Source organism: Panulirus ornatus, chromosome 21 (genome assembly GCF_036320965.1).
Source record: "Panulirus ornatus isolate Po-2019 chromosome 21, ASM3632096v1, whole genome shotgun sequence".
Lineage (NCBI taxonomy): Eukaryota > Metazoa > Arthropoda > Malacostraca > Decapoda > Palinuridae > Panulirus > Panulirus ornatus.
In genome coordinates this window covers 687687-700786 of record NC_092244.1, presented here as the reverse complement: position 1 = coordinate 700786, position 13100 = coordinate 687687, and the positions used below count along the sequence as shown (strand labels likewise).

The 13100-nt window shown below is 38.5% G+C and overlaps 1 protein-coding gene across 4 annotated transcripts in view; it reads right to left on the bottom strand.

Annotated features, from left to right (window-relative positions):
• Positions 1–9095, bottom strand: part of LOC139756242 (TIP41-like protein) — a 62853-nt gene extending 53758 nt beyond the window's left edge. For 2 of the 4 annotated variants that reach the window (XM_071675421.1, XM_071675417.1), the window contains exon 1: positions 8980–9095. The gene's annotated coding sequence lies outside the window, so the exon portion shown is untranslated. Of the gene's footprint in view, positions 1–4514; positions 4667–8979 lie in introns of all 4 variants that reach the window. The other 2 variants (XM_071675422.1, XM_071675418.1) reach the window with 2 other exon arrangements.
• Positions 9096–13100: the final 4005 nt, after the last annotated feature.

Below are 13100 nucleotides of genomic sequence, written 5' to 3'. Positions count from 1 at the left end.
CGAGGATGTAAGGCATGTGTACGTGTAGGAAGAGAGGAAAGTGATTGGTTCTCAGTGAATGTAGGTTTGCGGCAGGGGTGTGTGATGTCTCCATGGTTGTTTAATTTGTTTATGGATGGGGTTGTTAGGGAGGTAAATGCAAGAGTCCTGGAAAGAGGGGCAAGTATGAAGTCTGTTGGGGATGAGAGAGCTTGGGAAGTGAGTCAGTTGTTGTTCGCTGATGATACAGCGCTGGTGGCTGATTCATGTGAGAAACTGCAGAAGCTGGTGACTGAGTTTGGTAAAGTGTGTGGAAGAAGAAAGTTAAGAGTAAATGTGAATAAGAGCAAGGTTATTAGGTACAGTAGGGTTGAGGGTCAAGTCAATTGGGAGGTGAGTTTGAATGGAGAAAAACTGGAGGAAGTGAAGTGTTTTAGATATCTGGGAGTGGATCTGTCAGCGGATGGAACCATGGAAGCGGAAGTGGATCATAGGGTGGGGGAGGGGGCGAAAATTTTGGGAGCCTTGAAAAATGTGTGGAAGTCGAGAACATTATCTCGGAAAGCAAAAATGGGTATGTTTGAAGGAATAGTGGTTCCAACAATGTTGTATGGTTGCGAGGCGTGGGCTATGGATAGAGTTGTGCGCAGGAGGATGGATGTGCTGGAAATGAGATGTTTGAGGACAATGTGTGGTGTGAGGTGGTTTGATCGAGTAAGTAACGTAAGGGTAAGAGAGATGTGTGGAAATAAAAAGAGCGTGGTTGAGAGAGCAGAAGAGGGTGTTTTGAAATGGTTTGGGCACATGGAGAGAATGAGTGAGGAAAGATTGACCAAGAGGATATATGTGTCGGAGGTGGAGGGAACGAGGAGAAGAGGGAGACCAAATTGGAGGTGGAAAGATGGAGTGAAAAAGATTTTGTGTGATCGGGGCCTGAACATGCAGGAGGGTGAAAGGAGGGCAAGGAATAGAGTGAATTGGAGCGATGTGGTATACAGGGGTTGACGTGCTGTCAGTGGATTGAATCAAGGCATGTGAAGCGTCTGGGGTAAACCATGGAAAGCTGTGTAGGTATGTATATTTGCGTGTGTGGACGTGTGTATGTACATGTGTATGGGGGGGGGGGTTGGGCCATTTCTTTCGTCTGTTTCCTTGCGCTACCTCGCAAACGCGGGAGACAGCGACAAAGTATATAAAAAAATAATATATATATATATATATATATATATATATATATATATATATATATATATATATATAAATATATATACATATATACATATACATAAGAATACTTCCCACGTATTCCCTGCATGTCGTAGTAGGCTACTAAAAGGGAAGGGAGCGGGGGGGGGGCTGGAAATCCTCGCCTCATTTTTTTTTTTTTTTTTTTTCCAAAGAAGGAACAGAGAAGGGGGCCAGGTGAGGATATTACCTCAAAGGCCCAGTCCTCTGTTCTTAACGCTACCTCGCTAATGCGGGAAATGGCGAATAGTATGAAAGAAAGAAACGAATATACATATATATTATTATTTTTTTTTTTATTATACTTTGTCGCTGTCTCCCGCGTTTGCAAGGTAGTGCAAGGAAACAGACGAAAGAAATGGCCCAACCCACCCCCATACACATGTATATACATACGTCCACACACGCAAATATACATACCTACACAGCTTTCCATGGTTTACCCCAGACGCTTCACATGCCCTGCTTCAATCCACTGACAGCACGTCAACCCCGGTATACCACATCGCTCCAATTCACTCTATTCCTTGCCCTCCTTTCACCCTCCTGCATGCTCAGGCCCCAATCACACAAAATCTTTTTCACTCCATCTTTCCACCTCCAATTTGGTCTCCCTCTTCTTGTTCCCTCCACCTCCGACACATATATCCTCTTGGTCAATCTTTCCTCACTCATCCTCTCCATGTGCCCAAACCACTTCAAAACACCCTCTTCTGCTCTCTCAACCACGCTCTTTTTATTTCCACACATCTCTCTTACCCTTATGTTACTCACTCGATCAAACCACCTCACACCACACATTGTCCTCAAACATCTCATTTCCAGCACATCCATCCTCCTGCGCACAACTCTATCCATAGCCCACGCCTCGCAACCATACAACATTGTTGGAACCACTATTCCTTCAAACATACCCATTTTTGCTTTCCGAGATAATGTTCTCGACTTCCACACATTCTTCAAGGCCCCCAGGATTTTCGCCCCCTCCCACACCCTATGATCCACTTCCGCTTCCATGGTTCCATCCGCTGCCAGATCCACTCCCAGATATCTAAAACACTTCACTTCCTCCAGTTTTTCTCCATTCAAACTCACCTCCCAATTGACTTGACCCTGAACCCTACTGTACCTAATAACCTTGCTCTTATTCACATTTACTCTTAACTTTCTTCTTCCACACACTTTTCCAAACTCAGTCACCAGCTTCTGCAGTTTCTCACATGAATCAGCCACCAGCGCTGTATCATCAGCGAACAACAACTGACTCACTTCCCAAGCTCTCTCATCCCCAACAGACTTCATACTTGCCCCTCTTTCCAAAACTCTTGCATTTACCTCCCTAACAACCCCATTCATAAACAAATTAAACAACCATGGAGACATCACACACCCCTGCCGCAAACCTACATTCACTGAGAACCAATCACTTTCCTCTCTTCCTACACGTACACATGCCTTGCATCCTCGATAAAAACTTTTTACTGCTTCTAACAACTTGCCTCCCACATCATATATTCTTAATACCTTCCACAGAGCATCTCTATCAACTCTATCATATGCCTTCTCCAGATCCATGAATGCCACATACAAATCCATATATATATATCCCTGGGGATAGGGGAGAAAGAACACTTCCCACGTATTCCCTGCGTGTCGTAAAAGGCGGCTAAAAGGGAAGGGAGCGGGAGGCTGGAAATCCTCCCTTCTCTTTTTTTTTTTTTTTTCTTTTTTAAAAAGAGCGTGGTTGAGAGAGCAGAAGAGGGTGTTTTGAAATGGTTTGGGCACATGGAGAGAATGAGTGAGGAAAGATTGACCAAGAGGATATATGTGTCGGAGGTGGAGGGAACGAGGAGAAGAGGGAGACCAAATTGGAGGTGGAAAGATGGAGTGAAAAAGATTTTGTGTGATCGGGGCCTGAACATGCAGGAGGGTGAAAGGAGGGCAAGGAATAGAGTGAATTGGAGCGATGTGGTATACCGGGGTTGACGTGCTGTCAGTGGATTGAATCAGGGCATGTGAAGCGTCTGGGGTAAACCATGGAAAGCTGTGTAGGTGTGTATATTTGCGTGTGTGGACGCATGTATATACATGTGTATGGGGGTGGGTTGGGCCATTTCTTTCGTCTGTTTCCTTGCGCTACCTCGCAAACGCGGGAGACAGCGACAAAGCAAAAAAAAAATACATATATATATATATATATATATATATATATATATATATATATATATATATATATATATATATATATATATATTTTTTTTTTTTTTCATACTATTTGCCATTTCCCGCGTTAGCGAGGTAGCGTTAAGAACAGAGAACTGGGCCTTAGAGGGAATATCCTCACCTGACCCCCTTCTCTGTTGCTTCTTTTGGAAAATTAAAAAAAAAAACAAGAAAGGGGAGGATTTCCAGCCACCCGCTCCCTCCCCTTTTAGTCGCCTTCTACGACACGCAGGGAATACGTGGGAAGTATTCTTTCTCCCCTATCCCCAGGGATATATATATATATATATATATATATATATATATATATATATATATATACCACTGGTGGGATCTCATCATTCCACACACCTGGTGGGGGTATATATGTCCCTGGTGGGATCTCATCATTCCACAGACCTGGTGGGGGTGTATATATCACTAGTGGGATCTCATCATTCCACAGACCTGGTGCAATGTATACATTCATGTGTGCAATATAATTTTGTTTCTCTTATTCTCACCTGAAAGTTCATTATATGCAACCAAGATTTTTTCTACTTACCCAGAAACATAACTGCATCCACAAATCTACTTCTCACGAGCAAGCTGATTCTTAAACAAAGTCCCATTTGGGCACTACAATTCTGTCAAGGTACTGTAGCTTATCCAGGCTTTCCCATTTCACCATAGTATTGTCAGCAGTGCTTTACTTTAAACAAATCACCTCATAAACTGTAGAATTTTCCAGAATTTCATTTGGAAATTGGTCATCTATTTTGAAGATAACAGATAAACACCAGGAGGGAGTATGAGATGATTTTTTTTTATCCTGCCTTAGTAAATGTCAGTTAACTTTCAGTTTAGGGGTAACATGGAAATATATTTTTTATTTGGAAAAATGTATATTAAAGGACTCTTTAAAGTTACTCAAAGCAGAGATGATTTAAAAATAGGAAGAGTGACATGGAACATTAAATTCATCCTGCTTTACTAAATGTAATAGTAGGAATGGCTGTTATTATCAAGGAAAATGTGAGGTAAAATTGAGACATCTCTAGAAATAAACAAAACCAGTGAAATCTCACCCAATATCCCTTTCAATCTAAATTTCCTTTATTCAAGGCTGTCATTTGCAAAAAGCTGAATGATATCATGACATTTGTATTCAGTTGCAGGGAGGCAGTGGCATTTTGTGAGGCCCAGGCCCCATCTACGGCCAAACACCTTCAGTTGCCATCTGCAACATAAATGATTATGATATATTACCAGAAATCTGGAAGTGTGTAAAGCTCCATAGTGCCACTTGAAATATTTTTGTATAAATGCTTCCTATTTCCTGCATTAGTGAGGCAGCACTAAGAATGAAGAAATGGTCTCATTTCTTCACAAGTACTTTCTAGTAATCAAGTAAAATGTAATGAAATCAGAACCTCCTATCCAAAGAGCTTTCTGTGGTTCCCCTCAACCACAAAATATATCCTAGTTCAGCCCATTGACAGCAGCAGAGTCTCCCCTATACATCACATCAGTTTTTCGTTCTATCCCTTGCAGGCCTCACACCCTGCTGTATGTTTAAGCCCTGTACCTTCAAAACATCTTTCACTGCATCCTTCTATCTTCTCCTTGCTGCCTTCACATCTGACATGTACAATCTCTTGGTTATCCTCTATCTGTCTAACCATTTCAACACACCCTTTGGAGCTCTCTCATTCATACTCCTCTTATTAGCACACCTCTTTCTTACTCCATCATTTCTCAATCAAGCACCCCTCTTCACACATTGTTCTCAAACATTTCATTTCCAAGAAATGCAACCTCTTCCCTACATTTTTGTCTAAGGGCCCTGCCTCCCATCCAAACAACACAGAAGGAGCATCACATCATCCAACACACCCATCTTTACCCTTGAGCAAAGAGGCCTTTCTTTCCGTACATTCCCAGTGTTTCCAAGACCTTTACATCCTCACCCTTCTTGCAGCTCAATTCCACTTCCAAGGTTCCATTCACTCCCACATCCACTCCCAGGTATCCTGATCATTCCATTTCCTTAAGTTTCTCCAATGAGACTCACACTCTGAATAACCTGTTACTCTTCAATGCTAAATCTTATAACTTTGCTTTAATTCACATTTACTCTCAATTTTAACCTTTCACACAATCTGCCAACCTAAGGCACCAATTTCTGCAGTTCCTCAACTGAATCTGCCACCACCAAACAGTTAGAGATCATCTCACAGGCTTCCCACCTCCAACAGACTGCATACCTCTCTCTACAACACTCACATTCACCTTCCCCGCCATCTCATTCATTAGCAAATTAAACAGCCATGGTGACATCACACCCCTGCCATACACCTACCTTCACCTGAAACCACTCATGCTCCTCTCTACCTAGTCACACAAAACACCTTACTCTCTCGATAAAAGCACATCACTGCTTACTACAGCTTTCGTCCCACATCATATATCTGCTACCATTTCCAGAGTCCTAGCTGAACCCTATCAAACTCTTTCTCCAGATTCACAAATACCACTTACAAATTCCTCTATTTCTCTATGTATTTATCACACATATTCTTCAAAACAAACACCTGATCCACACATCTTCTACCACTACTGAAACCACACTGTTCTACCCCAGTATGATGCACTATACAAGCCTTTCATTCAGCTCGAAACTACTTACTAGGTACACTCAACAAATCTATACCTCTATGGTTTGAATACTTACCCTTGTTCCCCTTGCCTTTATAAAATGGCATTATACATGCATTATGCCAATCTCCAGACACCTCACCATGACACATATACACAATCAATATCTCAAACCAATAACGAAATCCTCCTCTTACTTAATAAATGAATATACTACGTATTCAATATATCTCACTGCTCTACTACAAACAAATGTTTACTTTGTCCAACCATATGAAACCAGTGAGATGAAGAGAACACTGCAGACAGTGTCCATTATAACACTAGAAATTAAGTTAAATCAGACTCTAGAGGAAATCAAATGAAGTTTTCCTCGGTTCTCTTGATGATACGCAGTTTCACTTACTTTTGCCCCACATTTTCCTTATCATCACAGACATCCTCAATCTTATGACTCATAAAATAAGTTTCTCCAGTCTAAATCCCTTCTACTATGGATCATGAGTCAATTCTATGTAAGGACAACAGATCTAGTACATATTGCTATGTAAGGACAACAGAACTAGTACATATTGCTATGTAAGGACAACAGAACTAGTACATATTGCTATGTAAGGACAACAGAACTAGTACATATTGCTATGTAAGGACAACAGAACTGGTACATATTGCCATGTAAGGACAACACAATTAGTACATATTGCTATGTAAGGACAACACAACTAGTACATATTGCTATGTAAGAACAACAGAACTAGAACATATTGCTATGTAAGGACAACAGATCTAGTACATATTGCTATGTAAGGACAACAGATCTAGTACATATTGCTATGTAAGGACAACAGAACTAGTACATATTGCTATGTAAGGACAACAGAACTAGTACATATTGCTATGTAAGGACAACAGAACTAGTACATATTGCTATGTAAGGACAACAGAACTGGTACATATTGCTATGTAAGGACAACAGAACTAGCACATATTGCTATGTAAGAACAACAGATCTAGTACATATTGCTATGTAAGGACAACAGAACTAGTACATATTGCTATGTAAGGACAACAGAACTAGTACATATTGCTATGTAAGGACAACAGAACTGGTACATATTGCTATGTTAGGACAACTAGTACATGTTGCTCTGTAAGGACAACAGATCTAGAACATATTACTATGCAAGGACAACAGAACTAGTACATATTGCTATGTAAGGACAACAGAACTGGTACATATTGCTATGTAAGGACAACAGAACTAGTACATATTGCTATGTAAGGACAACAGAAGTAGTACATATTGTTATGTAAGGACAACAGAACTGGTACATATTACTATGTAAGGACAATGGAACTAGTACATATTGCTATGTAAGGACAACAGATCTAGTACATATTGCTATGTAAGGACAACAGAACTAGTACATATTGCTATGTAAGGACAACAGAACTAGTACTTATTGCTATGTAAGGACAACAGAACTAGTACATATTGTTATGTAAGGACAACAGAACTAGTACACATTGCTATGTAAGGACAACAGAACTGGTACATATTGCTATGTAAGGACAACAGAACTGGTACATATTGCTATGTAAGGACAACAGAACTGGTACATATAGCTATGTAAGGACAACAGAACTAGTACATATTGCTATATAAGGACAACAGAACTGGTACATATTGCTATGTAAGGACAACAGAACTGGTACATATTGCTATGTAAGGACAACAGAACTGGTACATATAGCTATGTAAGGACAACAGAACTAGTACATATTGCTATATAAGGACAACAGAACTGGTACATATTGCTATGTAAGGACAACAGAACTGGTACATATTGCTATGTAAGGACACCAGAACTGGTACATATTGCTATGTAAGGACAACAGATCTAGTACATATTGCTGTGTAATGACAACAGAACTAGTACATATTGCTATGTAAGGACAACAGAACTGGTACATATTGCTATATAAGGACAACAGAACTGGTACATATTGCTATATAAGGACAACAGAACTGGTACATATTGCTATATAAGGACAACAGAACTGGTACATATTGCTATATAAGGACAACAGAACTGGTACATATTGCTATGTAAGGACAACAGATCTAGTACATATTGCTGTGTAATGACAACAGAACTAGTACATATTGCTATGTAAGGACAACAGAACTGGTACATATTGCTATATAAGGACAACAGAACTGGTACATATTGCTATGTAAGGACAACAGAACTGGTAGATATTGCTATGTAAGGACAACAGAACTGGTACATATTGCTATGTAAGGACAACAGAACTGGTACATATTGCTATATAAGGACAACAGAACTGGTACATATTGCTATGTAAGGACAACAGAACTGGTACATATTGCTATATAAGGACAACAGAACTGGTACATATTGCTATGTAAGGACAACAGAATTGGTACATATTGCTATATAAGGACAACAGAACTGGTACATATTGCTATGTAAGGACAACAGAACTGGTACATATTGCTATGTAAGGACAACAGAACTGGTACATATTGCTATATAAGGACAACAGAACTGGTACATATTGCTATGTAAGGACAACAGAACTAGTACATATTGCTATGTAAGGACAACAGAACTGGTACATATTGCTATATAAGGACAACAGAACTGGTACATATTGCTATATAAGGACAACAGAACTGGTACATATTGCTATATAAGGACAACAGAACTGGTACATATTGCTATGTAAGGACAACAGAAGTAGTACATATTGCTATGTAAGGACAACAGAACTAGTACATATTGCTATGTAAGGACAACAGAACTAGTACATATTGCTATGTAAGGACAACAGAAGTAGTACATATTGTTATGTAAGGACAATATCTACCTGTAGGTTGTTGGATGTTAAAGAAGGCAGTAATAATGTGGCCAAAGTAAGACAAGATTACAACATGGTGACGATGATCACAACAACAACAACATGGCTCAACCCTGCCACCACATATATCATCATCATCATATTGACATTATTCATTACAATCATATTATACAATATGAAATCATAATAATCATAAACAAAAAACACGAAACAAAATACAAAGGACTTACGTAGCATGAGAATAATGTAAAATGAGAGGGAGCATATTTATAAGTTGACCAAGCGTACCTATTGTCTCAATCATGGTATGGTAAGTAATATGTCTCAATCATGGTATGGTAAGTAATATGTCTCAATCATGGTATGGTAAGTAATATGTCTCAATCAAGGTATGGCAAGTAATATGTCTCAATCATGGTATGGCAAGTAATATGTCTCAATCATGGTATGGTAAGTAATATGTCTCAATCATGGTATGGTAAGTAATATGTCTCAATCATGGTATGGTAAGTAATATGTCTCAATCATGGTATGGTAAGTAATATGTCTCAATCATGGTATGGTAAGTAATATGTCTCAATCATAGTATGGCAAGTAATATGTCTCAATCATGGTATGGTAAGTAATATGTCTCAATCATGGTATGGCAAGTAATATGTCTCAATCATGGTATGGCAAGTAATATGTCTCAATCATGGTATGGTAAGTAATATGTCTCAATCATGGTATGGCAAGTAATATGTCTCAATCATGGTATGGCAAGTAATATGTCTCAATCATGGTATGGTAAGTAATATGTCTCAATCATGGTATGGCAAGTAATATGTCTCAATCATGGTATGGTAAGTAATATGTCTCAATCAAGGTATGGCAAGTAATATGTCTCAGTCATGGTATGGCAAGTAATATGTCTCAATCATGGTATGGTAAGTAATATGTCTCAATCATGGTATGGTAAGTAATATGTCTCAGTCATGGTATGGTAAGTAATATGTCTCAATCAAGGTATGGCAAGTAATATGTCTCAATCATGGTATGGCAAGTAATATGTCTCAATCATGGTATGGCAAGTAATATGTCTCAATCATGGTATGGTAAGTAATATGTCTCAGTCATGGTATGGTAAGTAATATGTCTCAGTTATGGTATGGCAAGTAATATGTCTCAATCATGGTATGGCAAGTAATATGTCTCAATCATGGTATGGTAAGTAATATGTCTCAGTCATGGTATGGTAAGTAATATGTCTCAATCATGGTATGGTAAGTAATATGTCTCAGTCATGGTATGGTAAGTAATATGTCTCAGTTATGGTATGGCAAGTAATATGTCTCAATCATGGTATGGTAAGTAATATGTCTCAATCAAGGTATGGCAAGTAATATGTCTCAGTCATGGTATGGCAAGTAATATGTCTCAATCATGGTATGGTAAGTAATATGTCTCAATCATGGTATGGTAAGTAATATGTCTCAGTCATGGTATGGTAAGTAATATGTCTCAATCAAGGTATGGCAAGTAATATGTCTCAATCATGGTATGGCAAGTAATATGTCTCAATCATGGTATGGCAAGTAATATGTCTCAATCATGGTATGGTAAGTAATATGTCTCAGTCATGGTATGGTAAGTAATATGTCTCAGTTATGGTATGGCAAGTAATATGTCTCAGTTATGGTATGGCAAGTAATATGTCTCAATCATGGTATGGTAAGTAATATGTCTCAGTCATGGTATGGTAAGTAATATGTCTCAATCATGGTATGGTAAGTAATATGTCTCAGTCATGGTATGGTAAGTAATATGTCTCAGTTATGGTATGGCAAGTAATATGTCTCAATCATGGTATGGTAAGTAATATGTCTCAATCAAGGTATGGCAAGTAATATGTCTCAATCATGGTATGGCAAGTAATATGTCTCAATCATGGTATGGTAAGTAATATGTCTCAATCATGGTATGGCAAGTAATATGTCTCAATCATGGTATGGTAAGTAATATGTCTCAATCAAGGTATGGCAAGTAATATGTCTCAATCATGGTATGGCAAGTAATATGTCTCAATCATGGTATGGTAAGTAATATGTCTCAATCATGGTATGGCAAGTAATATGTCTCAATCATGGTATGGTAAGTAATATGTCTCAATCAAGGTATGGCAAGTAATATGTCTCAATCATGGTATGGCAAGTAATATGTCTCAATCATGGTATGGCAAGTAATATGTCTCAATCATGGTATGGTAAGTAATATGTCTCAATCATGGTATGGCAAGTAATATGTCTCAATCATGGTATGGTAAGTAATATGTCTCAATCATGGTCTGGTAAGTAATATGTCTCAATCAAGGTATGGCAAGTAATATGTCTCAATCATGGTATGGCAAGTAATATGTCTCAATCATGGTATGGCAAGTAATATGTCTCAGTCATGGTATGGTAAGTAATATGTCTCAGTCATGGTATGGTAAGTAATATGTCTCAGTCATGGTATGGTAAGTAATATGTCTCAATCATGGTATGGCAAGTAATATGTCTCAATCATGGTATGGTAAGTAATATGTCTCAGTCATGGTATGGTAAGTAATATGTCTCAGTCATGGTATGGTAAGTAATATGTCTCAATCATGGTATGGCAAGTAATATGTCTCAATCATGGTATGGCAAGTAATATGTCTCAATCATGGTATGGCAAGTAATATGTCTCAATCATGGTATGGCAAGTAATATGTCTCAATCATGGTATGGCAAGTAATATGTCTCAATCATGGTATGGTAAGTAATATGTCTCAGTCATGGTATGGTAAGTAATATGTCTCAATCATGGTATGGCAAGTAATATGTCTCAATCATGGTATGGCAAGTAATATGTCTCAGTCATGGTATGGTAAGTAATATGTCTCAATCATGGTATGGCAAGTAATATGTCTCAGTCATGGTATGATAAGTAATATGTCTCAGTTATGGTATGGTAAGTAATATGTCTCAATCATGGTATGGTAAGTAATATGTCTCAATCATGGTATGGCAAGTAATATGTCTCAGTCATGGTATGGTAAGTAATATGTCTCAATCATGGTATGGTAAGTAATATGTCTCAATCATGGTATGGCAAGTAATATGTCTCAGTCATGGTATGGTAAGTAATATGTCTCAGTCATGGTATGGTAAGTAATATGTCTCAATCATGGTATGGTAAGTAATATGTCTCAATCATGGTATGGCAAGTAATATGTCTCAGTCATGGTATGGTAAGTAATATGTCTCAATCATGGTATGGTAAGTAATATGTCTCAATCATGGTATGGCAAGTAATATGTCTCAATCATGGTATGGCAAGTAATATGTCTCAGTCATGGTATGGTAAGTAATATGTCTCAATCATGGTATGGTAAGTAATATGTCTCAATCATGGTATGGCAAGTAATATGTCTCAGTCATGGTATGGTAAGCAATATGTCTCAATCATGGTATGGTAAGGGCTTCTGTAAGGCCAGACCCAATGGTGATATTCTTTCCTATCTTACTAATATTTGGTCATCATCATCATCATCATCATCATCATCATCATCATCCCGGAAATCATGTTTGTGGTGCCAAGTGTAGGTGGGCCTCATGTGCGTTCCCTTCCTTCATATGTCTCGTCTTCTCTGGCTTCTTGATGGAGCAGTCGACCCCATTTTACCATTGATATCGGTGTCCGTCAAGGGGCTCTCCTATTTCCAAGACTTTTTTTCCTTTTTTTAAGGATTTCTTCTCCATAAATCATGTAATACATTCATATGTTGATTAAACTGTATTCATTCAACTGTTTCAGTTGTCCTGCCTCCATATTGTCTCACAGCTTCCTCATTGAACACAATGGGGCCAGAACCAATCATTATCATCACCTTTAATGTCTCTACCACCACACTTCCACTCAGCTGTCTCCACACAAATCTCGTCTCTACAGTTTGGTGACTCACTTAACATATTTGGCATTATTGTAACATTCATTCTTTCTTGACAACTCCACATTACAGTAATATCTACGTCTGCCATTAAGAAACTGGCTGTCATCTTCACATGTCCAAACTTCTCTTCTGAACAATTGTTCTGGTTATACAGGGGCTTGATCCATCCTTGTATGGG